Source organism: Scyliorhinus canicula, chromosome 20 (genome assembly GCF_902713615.1).
Source record: "Scyliorhinus canicula chromosome 20, sScyCan1.1, whole genome shotgun sequence".
NCBI lineage: Eukaryota > Metazoa > Chordata > Chondrichthyes > Carcharhiniformes > Scyliorhinidae > Scyliorhinus > Scyliorhinus canicula.
Window position 1 is genome coordinate 90,161,017 of NC_052165.1, and position 12,218 is coordinate 90,173,234.

Below are 12,218 nucleotides of genomic sequence, written 5' to 3' on the forward strand. Positions count from 1 at the left end.
CGCTGCTCGCTCCCGATATTTCCAAAACAGCAAACTATCTCCCTCGCCTCGGGGTCGCACTCTGTTCAGATACAAGGGCGCACTACTGCGACGTTAACAATACAGGGCGCCAACTACACCAACTTCCAACTGTATTTACTCCCTGACCTCTGCGCCCCCCTCCTCCTAGGACTGGATTTCCAGTGCAACCTCAAGAGCTTAACACTCAGCTTCGGCGGACCTCTTCCCCCACTCACTATATGTAGTCTAGCAACTCTGAAAATCGACCCCCCTCCACTCTTCCCTAATCTCACCGCCAACTGTAAACCAGTGGCAACTCGCAGCAGGAAGTATAGCCTGCAGGACAGGGTGTTTATCAGATCTGAAGTCTGGCGTCTTTTGTGTGAGTCATAGAGGCCAGTAACAGCTCCTGGAGAGCTCAGGTGGTGGTCGTCAAAACCGGGGAAAAGTTCCGGATGGTGGTTGATTACAGCCAGACCATTAACCGGTTCACGCACCTCGATGCGTACCCCCTCCCCAGGATTGCAGACATAGTAAATCAGATCGCCCAGTACCGCATATTCTCCACGGTGGATCTGAAGTCTGCATACCACCAGCTCCCAATCCGCCCGGAGAACCACCACTACACGGCATTCGAGGCAGACAGCCGCCTTTTCCATTTCCTCCGGGTTCCCTTTGGTGTCACGAACGGGGTTTCGGTGTTCCAACGAGCAATGGACCGAATGGTGGACCAGTACGGGCTGCGGGCCACGTTCCCGTATTTGGATAACGTCACCATCTGCGGCCATGACCAGCAGGACCACGACGCCAACCTCCACCGATTTCTCCAAATCGCCCAAAAACTCAATCTCACACATAATAAGGAGAAATGCATTTTCTGCACAACCAGACTAGCCATCCTCGGCTACGTCATGGAAAACGGGGTCCTAGGACCCGACCCTGACCATATACGCCCCCTCTTACAACTCCCTCTCCCTCACTGGCCCAAGGCCCTCAAGAGGTGCCTTTGATCTTTTTCATACTACGCCCAGTGGGTCCCCCAGTATGCGGACAAAGCCCGCCCACTATTTAAGGCCACACTCTTCCCACTGTCAGCCGAGGCCCGCCAGTCCTTCAACTGCATTAAGGAGGACATCGCCAAAGCCGCCATGCGGGCTGTAGATGAGTCCGTCCCATTCCAGGTGGAGAGCGATGCCTCAGAGGTCGCTCTCGCTGCCACTCTGAGCCAGGCAGGCAGGCCAGTAGCGTTCTTTTCCCAAACCCTCTCCGCTTCGGAACTTCGACACTCCTCAGTCGAAAAGGAAGCTCAAGCCATTGTGGAAGCCGAACGGCACTGGAGGTACTACCTCGCAGGTAGGAGATTTACCCTCATCACCGACCAGAGATCGGTTGCCTTTATGTTTGATAACTCGCAGTGGGGCAAAATCAAGAATGACAAAATGTTGCGGTGGAGGATTGAACTCTCCACCTATAATTATGATATCGTATACCGTCCTGGGAAGCTCAACGAGCCCTCAGATGCCCTGCCCCGCGGCACATGCGCCAGCACGCAAGACGACCGACTACAGGCTATCCACAATTACCTCTGCCATCCGGGGGTCACCCGGCTCGCCCATTACATCAAGGCCCGCAATCTGCCCTTCTCCACGGAAGAGGTTAAAGCCATCACCAGGAATTGCTTGATCTGCGCGGAGTGTAAACCGCACTTCTATAGACCAGACAGGGCCCACCTGGTAAAGGCATCCCGGCCGTTTGAACACCTGAGCATCGATTTCAAAGGGCCCCTCCCTTCAACTTATCGAGATGTTTATTTCCTCATAGTTATAGATGATTTCTCCCATTTTCCGTTTGCCATCCCATGCCCCGATATGACCTCCCACACAGTCATCAGAGCCCTGCACAGCGTCTTCACCCTGTTCAGTTTCCCTAACTTGGTCCACAGCGATAGGGCTTCGTCCTTCATTTTTAAAAAATAATAATTTTTATTCAAATTTTTGCATAATATCAACAACAAAAAGACAGAAATGTTTTTTTTTTACAAAGAACAGAAAGAGCAGTCCCCCCCCCCTGCCCCCCCCCCCCCCCCCCGCGCATACACAGCTGAAGAGATAAACTAACACCCATCATTCCCCCAAAACATCTGCCCGTCCCTTCGACAGGACAGAAACCCACCCCCCCCCCCCCGCGTATACACAGATGAGGAAATGAATTAATGCCCGACATTGGCACAGAACAACTATGCCCGTCCCTTTAGTACAAAACAACAAGACATCCCCCCTCCCTCTCTCCCCCCCGCTCCCTCCCTCTCCCCCCCCCCCCCCCCCCCCCCTCCCGCCCCCCCGGGTTGCTGCTGCTGCTGGCCTGTTTCTATCGTTCTGCCAGGAAGTCCAGGAATGGCTGCCACCTCCTGAAAAACCCCTGCACTGATCCCCTTAGGGCAAATTTCGCCTTCTCTAGCTTGAGAACCCCTGCCATGTCGTTGACCCGTGAAGCTCTCTGGGGTGTATGGTTTTGTTCAAGGGCAGCTCTATAAAGGTTAAGTTGACATTATCAGGTGGTGTGTGGTCTGGGCGTCACATGAGTGGAGTGGCACATGATCAGAGGTCACGTGATTATTCACGTACATGATGTGGGTGTTGGAAAACGCAATTTCTAAATTTACCAGACTAGTGTGGGGTAGGGGTTGCTACTGAAGAGGACCACAAAGACTTTAGGAGGGCTCAGTAAACTTGCAGAATTGACTAAATAACTGTCAAAGGAAGGTCAACAGAGGGAAAGCAGGGGGAATAGGGAGGCCATTGAGTACTCGGAAGGTTAGGTTGGGTAGAGGAAGAAGTGAGTGTAATAACCACAGAACAGCAAGGCAGAGCAGAGAAAGAGCGTAGTTTATACAGAGCTAGTCAAAACCCCAGGACATCTCACAGTGATTTGCAGAAAATGAAGACCTTTCTGAGGGTTAGATAGAACAAAGAACAAAAAAAATTACAGCACAGGAACAGGCCCTTCGGCCCTCCCAGCCTGCACCGATCCAGATCATTTATCTAAACCTGTCTCCTATTTTCCAAGGTCTACTTCCCTCTGTTCCCCGCCCGTTCATATATCTGTCTAGATGCTTCTTAAATGATGCTATCGTGCCCGCCTCTACCACCTCCGTGGTAAAGCGTTCCAGGCACCCACCACCCTCTGCGTAAAAAACTTTCCACGCACATCTCCCTTAAACCTTCCCCCTCTCACCTTGAAATCGTGACCCCTTGTAATTGACACCCCCAATCTTGGAAACAGCTTGTTGCTATCCACCCTGTCCATACCTCTCATAATTTTGTAAACCTCAATCAGGTCCCCCCTCAACCTCCGTCTTTCCAACGAAAACAATCCTAATCTACTCAACCTTTCTTCATAGCTAGCACCCTCCATACCAGGCAACATCCTGGTGAACCTCCTCTGCACCCTCTCCAAGGCATCCACATCCTTCTGGTAATGTGGCGACCAGAACTGCACGCAGTATTCCAAATGTGGCCTAACCAAAGTCCTATACAACTGTAACATGACCTGCCAACTCTTGTACTCAATACCCCGTCCGATGAAGGCAAGCATGCTGTATGCCTTCTGGACCACTCTATCAACCTGCGTTGCCACCTTCAGGGTACAATGGACCTGAACTCCCAGATCTCTCTGTACATCAATTTTCCCCAGGACTCTTCCATTGACCATATAGTCAGCTCTTGAATTTGATCTTCCAAAATGCATCACCTCGCATTTGCCTGGATTGAACTCCATCCGCCATTTCTCTGCCCAACTCTCCAATCTATCTATATTTTGTTGTATTCTCTGACAGCCCTCCTCGCTATCTGCAACTCCACCAATCTTAGTATCATCTGCAAACTTGCTAATCAGTATATCACAAACAACAGTGGTCCGAGCACGGATCCCTGTGGTTCACCACTAGTCACCCTTCTCCATTTTGAGACACTTCCTTCCACCACTACTCTCTGTCTCCTGTTGCCCAGCCAGTTCTTTATCCATCTAGCTAGTACACCCGGAACCCCATACGACTTCACTTTTTCTATCAACCTGCCATGGGAAACTTTATCAAACGCCTTACTAAAGTCCATGGGCGCGATTCTCCGCCCCCCACGATGGGTCGGAGAATAGCGGGAGGGCCTTCCCGACATTTTTCCCGACCTCCCGCTATTCTCCCCCCCCCTCCCCCTCCACGGCCGCCCCACGACACGAATCGCCGCTCGCCGTTTTCTTACGGCGAACAGCGATTCTCCCCTATCCGATGGGCCGAGTTCCCAGGTCTTTACGGCTGTTTTCACGAACGCAAACACACATGCTCTCACCGTTCGTGAAAACGGCCGCAAAGTTCCGTTCCCGACAACCATGGCACCGATTGGCACGGCCGCACCACAGCCGTGCCAAGGGTGGCATGGGCCCGCGATCAGTGGGCACCGATCGCGGGCAGCGGGTCCGAAACCCGCGCACTCTTTGTTCCTCCGCCGCGCCGCAGGATCAGTCCGCGGGGCGGCTGAGGGGCATGACGACCCGCGCATGCGCGGGTTTGACGCATATGCGTGATGACGTCATCCGCGCATGCGCGGGTTGGAGCCGTCCAATCCGTTCATGCGCAGCTGACGTCATCGTGCGCGTCAGCCGCCGTCACCGTTGGCGCGCGGGCTTAGCGACGGTCGCTAAGCCTGCAATGCCGTGGTTCACAGGGCCCCGCTGCTAGCCCCGACCGGGGAGGAGAATCGGATCTCGGGAGGGGGCGCGGAGGCTGCCATGAAACACGGCCAGTTTCACGGCAGCCTTTACGACTCTCCGCATTTGCGGAGAATCGCGCCCCATGTATATGACATCCACAGCCCTTCCCTCATCAATTAACTTTGTCACTTCCTCAAAGAATTCTATTAGGTTTGTAAGACGTGACCTTCCCTGCACAAAACCATGCTGCCTATCACTGATAAGTCTATTTTCTTCCAAATGTGAATAGATCCTATCCCTCAGTATCTTCTCCAACAGTTTGCCTACCACTGACGTCAAGCTCACAGGTCTATAATTCCCTGGATTATCCCTGCTACCCTTCTTAAACACAGGGACGACATTAGCAATTCACCAGTCCTCCGGGACCTCACCCGTGCTCAAGGATGCTGCAAAGATAGCTGTTAAGGCCCCAGCTATTTCGACCCTCGCTTCCCTCAGTAACCTGGGGTAGATCCCATCCGGTCATGGGTCCATCTTAATGTCTTTTAGACCTAGAGTATTTAAACATCCATCCCTCCGTCCTGTCCCTCTCCTTGGTGAATACCGATGCAAAGTACTCATTAAGAATCTCACCCATTTCCTCTGACTCCACGCATAAATTCCCTTTTTTGTCTTTGAGTGGGCCAATCCTTTCTCCAGTTACCCTCTTGCTCCTTATATACGAAAAGAGGGCATCGGGATTTTCCTTAACCCTGTTAGCAAAAGATATTTCATGACCCCTTTTAGCCCTTTTTTTTATAAATGTTTTTTATTCAGTTTTCATGTTTTATATTGAACAAATTACAAATTGTTAGAGAGAGAGAAAAAAAACCACGCAATAATTAACATATATATTTACAGGTAAGCATCTTCGTAATAATAACTGTGGCCTCCCCCCTTTAACCGGCATACATATTTTACATTCCCCAATATGGCCGAGGCACATGTTTATTGGCATTTATTTAGTTTGGTTTTGGGCCTTAGCTAGCCATCAAACCCCCATAACGAACCCGTAGCCCCCCCCCCCCCCCCCCCCCCCCCACCGGCTACCTTCCCCCGATTCCCGTCCATTTTCCCCTGATTCTTGGCCACCCGACTATTCTTCCTCTTGTACGTTGGCCACAAACAGGTCCCGGAACAGTTGCATGAATGGCTCCCACGTTCTGTGGAAGCCGTCGTCTGACCCTCGGATGGCGAATTTGATTTTCTCCATTTGGAGAGATTCCGAGAGGTCGGACAGCCAGTCTGCAGCTCTGGGCGGTGCTGCTGACCGCCAGCCAAACAGGATTCTACGGCGGGCGATCAGGGAGGCAAAGGCAAGGGCGTCCGCCCTCCTCCCCAGGAATAGATCTGGCTGGTCTGAAACCCCGAAGACCGCCACTATCGGGCATGGCTCCACCCTCACCCCCACCACTTTGGACATAGCCTCGAAGAAGGCTGTCCAGTACTCCACAAGTCTGGGGCAAGACCAGAACATGTGGGCGTGGTTGGCCGGGCCTCTTTGGCACCGTTCACATCTGTCCTCCACCTCCGGGAAGAACCTACTCATACGGTTCCTCGTTAAGTGGGCTCTATGTACCACTTTTAGTTGCGTCAGGCTGAGCCTTGCGCACGTGGAGGTGGAGTTGACCCTATGCAGTGCTTCGCTCTAGAGTCCCCACCCTATCTCAATCCCCAGGTTGTCCTCCCATTTCCTTCTTGTTGCGTCCAGTACGGTGTCGTCCCTTTCTACCAGTCGGTCATACATGTCGCTACAGTTCCCTTTCTCTAGGATACTTGCGTCCAGTAGGTCTTCCAGTAGTGTCTGTCGTGGCGGTTGTGGGTACGTCCTTGTCTCCTTTCGTAAGAAGTTTTTGAGCTGCAGGTACCGTAGCTCGTTCCCCCAGCTAGCCGAAATTTCTCTGTCAGTTCGTCCAGTGTTGCGATCCTGTCGTCCGTGTATAGGTCCCTGACTGTCAGTGTCCCCCCGTCCTGCCTCCACCTTTTGAAGGTGGCGTCAGTTAGTGCTGGTTTGAACCTATGGTTGTTGCAGATGGGAGCCTTGTCCGACATTTTATTCAGGCCAAATTGCTGCCGCAGTTGGTTCAAGGATTGGAGGGTGGCTGTCACCACTGGGCTGCTGGAGTGTTTTTTGGGTGGGGCTGCCGTGGCGAGGGCCCGGAGGGAGGTTCCCATGCAGGAGGCCTCCTCCGCACGGACCCACTCGGCTTCTGGCTCCTGGATCCATCCCCTTACTCGCTCGGCTGTTGCCGCCCAGTGGTAGAATTGTAGATTCGGGAGGGCTAGCCCCCCCCTGGATTTTGTTTTTTGTAGAACCTTCTTTGGGATCCTAGCATTTTTACCCCCCCCCCCCATACGAACGCCATGATAAGTTTGTCCAGCACTTTGAAGAAGGCCTTGGGGATGTAGATTGGAATGGATCTAAACAGGAAGAGGAACCTGGGCAATACGTTCATTTTGATCGTCTGGACTCTCCCCGCGAGGGAGAGTGGGAGTGTGTTCCATCTTTGCAGGTCCTTTTTAACTTCCTCCGTCAGGCTGGTGAGGTTCCATTTGTGGATCCCTTCCCAGTCATGGGCTATTTGGATCCCCTGGTAGCGGAATTTATGTCGGGCTTGTTTGAACGGCAGCCCCTTTAGTGCTGCCCCCCCCCCCCCCCCCCCCCCCCCCCCCCCCCCCCTTGCGGGTGTACTGGGAAGATCTCACTTTTGCTCATGTTGAGTTTGTAGCCCGAGAAGGCTCCAAACTCTTTCAGGAGCGCGATGATTCCGTCCATGCTGCTTTGTGGGTCCGAGATGTAGAGGAGCAGATCATCTGCATAGAGTGAGACTCTGTGCTCTCTGCATCCCCTTCGGATCCCCCTCCAATTTTTTGCTGCCCTGAGCGCGATTGCTAGCGGTTCGATTGCTAGTGCGAACAGCAGCGGGGACAGTGGGCATCCTTGTCTGCTGCCCCTGTGCAGCTGGAAGTATTGGGAGTTGGTATTGTTGGTCCGTACACTCGCCATGGGAGCGTTGTAGAGGAGCTTTACCCAAGCGGTGAATCCTGTTCCAAGCCCGAACCGCTCCAGTACCTCTATGAGGTATTTCCATTCGACTGTCGAAGGCCTTTTCTGCGTCCAGGGAGACGATCACCTCTTGTGTTCTCTCCCCGGAGGGGGTCATTATCACGTTCAGCAGGCGCCTGATGTTCGAGGTGGGCTGTCTACCCCGTCTGGTCCTCTGTGACCACCTCAGGTACACAGTCTTCTAGCCTTTTGGCTAGGATTTTGGCCAGTATTTTGGCGTCTGCGTTCAGCAGAGATATGGGTCTGTATGACCCACATTCCGTTGGGTCTTTGTCTTTCTTTTAGCCCTCTTTATTACGCGTTTCAGATTCGTCCTACTTTCCCGATATTCCTCCAAAGCTTCATCAGTTTTGAGTCGCCTCGATCTTCGGTATGGTTCCTTTTTCATTTTAGTTAGTCTCACAATTCCACCCATCATCCATGGTTCCCTAATCTTGCCATTTCTCTCCCTCACTTTCACAGGAACATGTCTGTCCTGCACTCTAATCAACCTTTCCTTAAAAGACTCCCACATTTCAAATGTGGATTTACCCTTAAACAGCTGCTCCCAATCCACATTCCCGAGCTCCTGCCGAATTTTGTTATACTCTGCCTGTCCCCAATTTAGTACTCTTCCTTTAGGACCACTCTTGTCCTTGTCCATGAGTATTCTAAACCTTACGGAATTGTGATCGCTATTTCCAAAGTAATCACCGACTGAAACTTCAACCACCTGGCCGGGATCATCCCCCAATTCCAGGTCCAGTATGGCCCCTTCCCGAGTTGGACTTTTTACATACTGCTCTAAAAAACTCTCCTGGATGCTCCTTACAAACTCTGCTCCATCTACGTCTCCAACACTACACGAGTCCCATTCAATGTTGGGGAAGTTAAAATCTCCCATCACAACCACCCTATTGCTCCTACATTTTTCTATAATCTGTCTGCATATTTGTACCTCTACTTCACGCTCGCTTTTGGGAGGCCTGTAGTAAAGTCCCAACAATGTTACTGCACCCTTCCTATTTCTTATAGATAGTGGAGGAAGGTAAAGCTCCTCAGGGAGGCCATGGCCTGGCGGTAAAGTCGCGAGACCCAGAAATCCACGACAACGCTCTGCGGCCCCGGGTTCAAATCCCAGCCTGGCAGGTGATGGAATTTAAACTCAATACAAATCTGGATTTTAAAGTTTAATGATGACCATGAAACCTTTCTCAATTGTTGTAAAAACCCATCTTATTCACTAATGTCCTTTAGGGAAGGAAATCTGCCGTCCTTACCCGGTCTGGCCTACATGTCACTCCAGACCCACAGCGATGGGGTTGAGTCGGAAGTGACCGAGTGAGTCACTCAGTTGTATTGAACCGCTACGGAAACACAAATCGAGCCAAGCACCGGAAACCCAGCCCTGCCGACCCTGCAAAGTCCTCCTTACTAACATCTGGGGGCTTGTGCCAAAGTTGGGCGAGCTGCCTCACAGACAAGTCAACAACAGCCTGACGTAGTCATACTCACAGAATCACACCTTACAGACAATATCCCAGATCCCACCATCACCATTCCTGGCTATGTCCTGTCTCACCGGCAGGACAGAACCAGCAGAGGTGGCGGCACAGTGGTACACAGTCGGGGGAGGGGGTGGGTTGGGGGTTGCCCTGGGAGTCCCCAACATCGACTCTGGACCCCATGACGTCTCCTGGCTTCAGTTTAAACATGGGCAAGGAAACCTCCCGCTGATTACCACGTACCGGCCACCATCAGCTGATGAATCAGTCCCCCTCCATGTTGAACACCACTTGGAGGAAGCATTGAGGGTGGCAAGGGCTCAGAATATACTCTGGGTGGGGCTTCAATGTCCATCACCAAGAGAGGCTCAGTAATACCACCACAGACCGAGCTGGCCGGGTCCTAAAGGACAATAGCTGCTAGACTGGGACTGCAGCAGGTGGTGAGGGAACCAACAAGAGGGGAAAACATACTTGACCTCATCCTCACCAACCTGCCTGCCGCAGATGTATCTGTCCATGACAGTATCAGTAAAAGTGACCACCTCACAGTCCTTGTGGAGACAAAGTCCAGTCTTCACATTGAGGATACCCTCCATCGTGTTGTGTGGCACTACCACCGTGCTCAATGGGATGGACTTCGAACAGATCCAGCAACTCCAGACTGGGCATCCATGAGGCATTGTGGGCCATCAGCAGCAGCAGAATTGTATTCAACCACAATCTGTCACCAGCATATCCCCCACTCTACCATTCCCACCCAGCCAGAGGGTCAACCCTGGTTCAATGAAGAGTGCAGGAGAACATGCCAGGAGCAACATCAGGCACACCAAAAAATGAGGTGTCAACCTGGCAAAGCTACAACACAGGACTACTTGTTCCAAACAGCATAAACAGCGAGTAATAAACAGAGCCAAGCGATTCCACAACAAACGCATCAGATCTAAGCTCTGCAGTCCTTGATGCACGATCAATTGTACAAAGACTAAGGTTGGATACAACTGTGGCTTTATTGCTCTAAGATGTGTGGCCTCCCACAGCAGCTGGTGAAATGGCTGCTGAATAGAGGACACGCATATTTATACTCCCACTACTGGGCGGAGCCAGCAGGCAGGGGCTACCGGCGAACCTGTAGTACAGGGCCTACCTTCACCTAATACGGGTGTAACAGTGGTTTACCACAGTCCTGCCACATCCAGCTGTGAATGGTGGTGGACAATTAAACAACTCACTGGAGGAGGAGGCTCCACAAATCTCCCCATCCTCAATGATGGAGGAGCCCAGCACATCTGTGCAAAAGACAAGATTGAGGCATTCGCAACAATCTCCAGCCAGAAGTGCCGAGTGGATGATCCATCTCGGTCTCCTCCAGAGGTCCCCAGTGTCACAGATGTCAGTCTTCAGCCAATACCATTCACTCCAGGTGATATCAAGAAACGGCTGAAGGCACTGGATACTGCAAAGGCCTTGGGCCCTGAAAATATCCCAGCAATAGTACTGAAGACTTGTGCTCCTGTACGAAGCTGGAGGGATTCTGCTGGGGGTTTGCTGACGCGATGTCCGGGGGTGCTGAGGGTGAGGGTGGTCCCCAGTCCAGAAGTTGCGATTTTTGAAGTGTCAAAGAACCCGTAGTCCAGGGGGTGAGAGGCCGACGTTTTAGGCCTTTACCTCCCTGGTAGCCCGGAGTCAGATCCTATTGGGATGGAGGGACTCGGAGCCACCGAACCCGGGAGTATGGGTGTGGACCTCGCGGAATTCCGCAGGCTGGAAAAAATATCAAGTTCACCTCGAGAGGGTCTGTGGAGGGGTTTGCCCAGAGATGGAAACCATTTAATTTAATACTTTTTATTGTCACAAGTAGGCTTACATTAACACTGCAATGAGGTTACTGTAAAAAAAACCCTCGTCACCACATTCCATCGCCTGTTTGGGTACACAGAGGGAGAATTCAGAATGTCTAATTCACCCTAACAGCACGTCTTTCGGGACTTGTGGGAGGAAACCGGAGCACCCGGAGGAAACCCACGCAGACACGGGGAGAACGTGCAGATTCCGCACAGACAGTCACCCAAGCCGCAAATCGAAATTGCGCTGTGAAGCGGCAGTGCTAACCACTTCCAGGATAGAGAAGTCAGCAGAGGGAGGGGTAGGGAGAGGGGGGGGGGTGGGGGCGGGTTGGTGTTAAATAAGGAAGCAGAGTGGGTGGGGGGGGGTTAGGTAACACAGGGAGGGTGGGGTGCTGGGTTATTTATTTGTGATGAGATTTCCTGTTTGTTTGCCCTTTGGTTGTGTTGTGTTTGACGTATAAATGCCTCAATAAAAACATGGTTTGAAAAACAAGAAGGCAGCTGACCCGCATCTTCTGAAAGGCAATACAAGCTGGGCGAACCAGCGACTCCCACGTCTCGAGAATACATTTTTAAAAAGGAAGAGTTAAAAATATTGCGGAGAGTGTGAGAATGTGGAAGTCGACACCACAGAGAGTGTTCGATGTCAGCAACACCCACCCGCGAAGGGGAAGCACAAAAATACATAGAGGAGTGAGGAAGGGATGGGGGGGGGGGGGGGGGGGGGAGGTGGGGGGGGGGGGGGGGGGAGGGACGGTGGCATAGTGGTTAGCACTGTTGCCTCAGTGCCAGGGACCGGTTGTATTCTTGGCACGGGCACTATTAAAGAAATTCTCCATACTCTGTATTTGCCACCTGGAATGCCAAGAAGCAGACGCATGGAAGAATTGTCAAATTCAAGTTCCTCTCAAAGCCACGCACCAGGCTGACCTGGAAAGATATCCTTCCCTGGGTCAAATCCTGGAACTCCCTCCCTCACAGCTCTGCAGGTGAACCTACACTAAATGGACGGCAGCGATAGAAGAAGGCAACTCACCACAAACAAAAATTGTCTTTGAAAAGAGCAGAGAGAGGGGG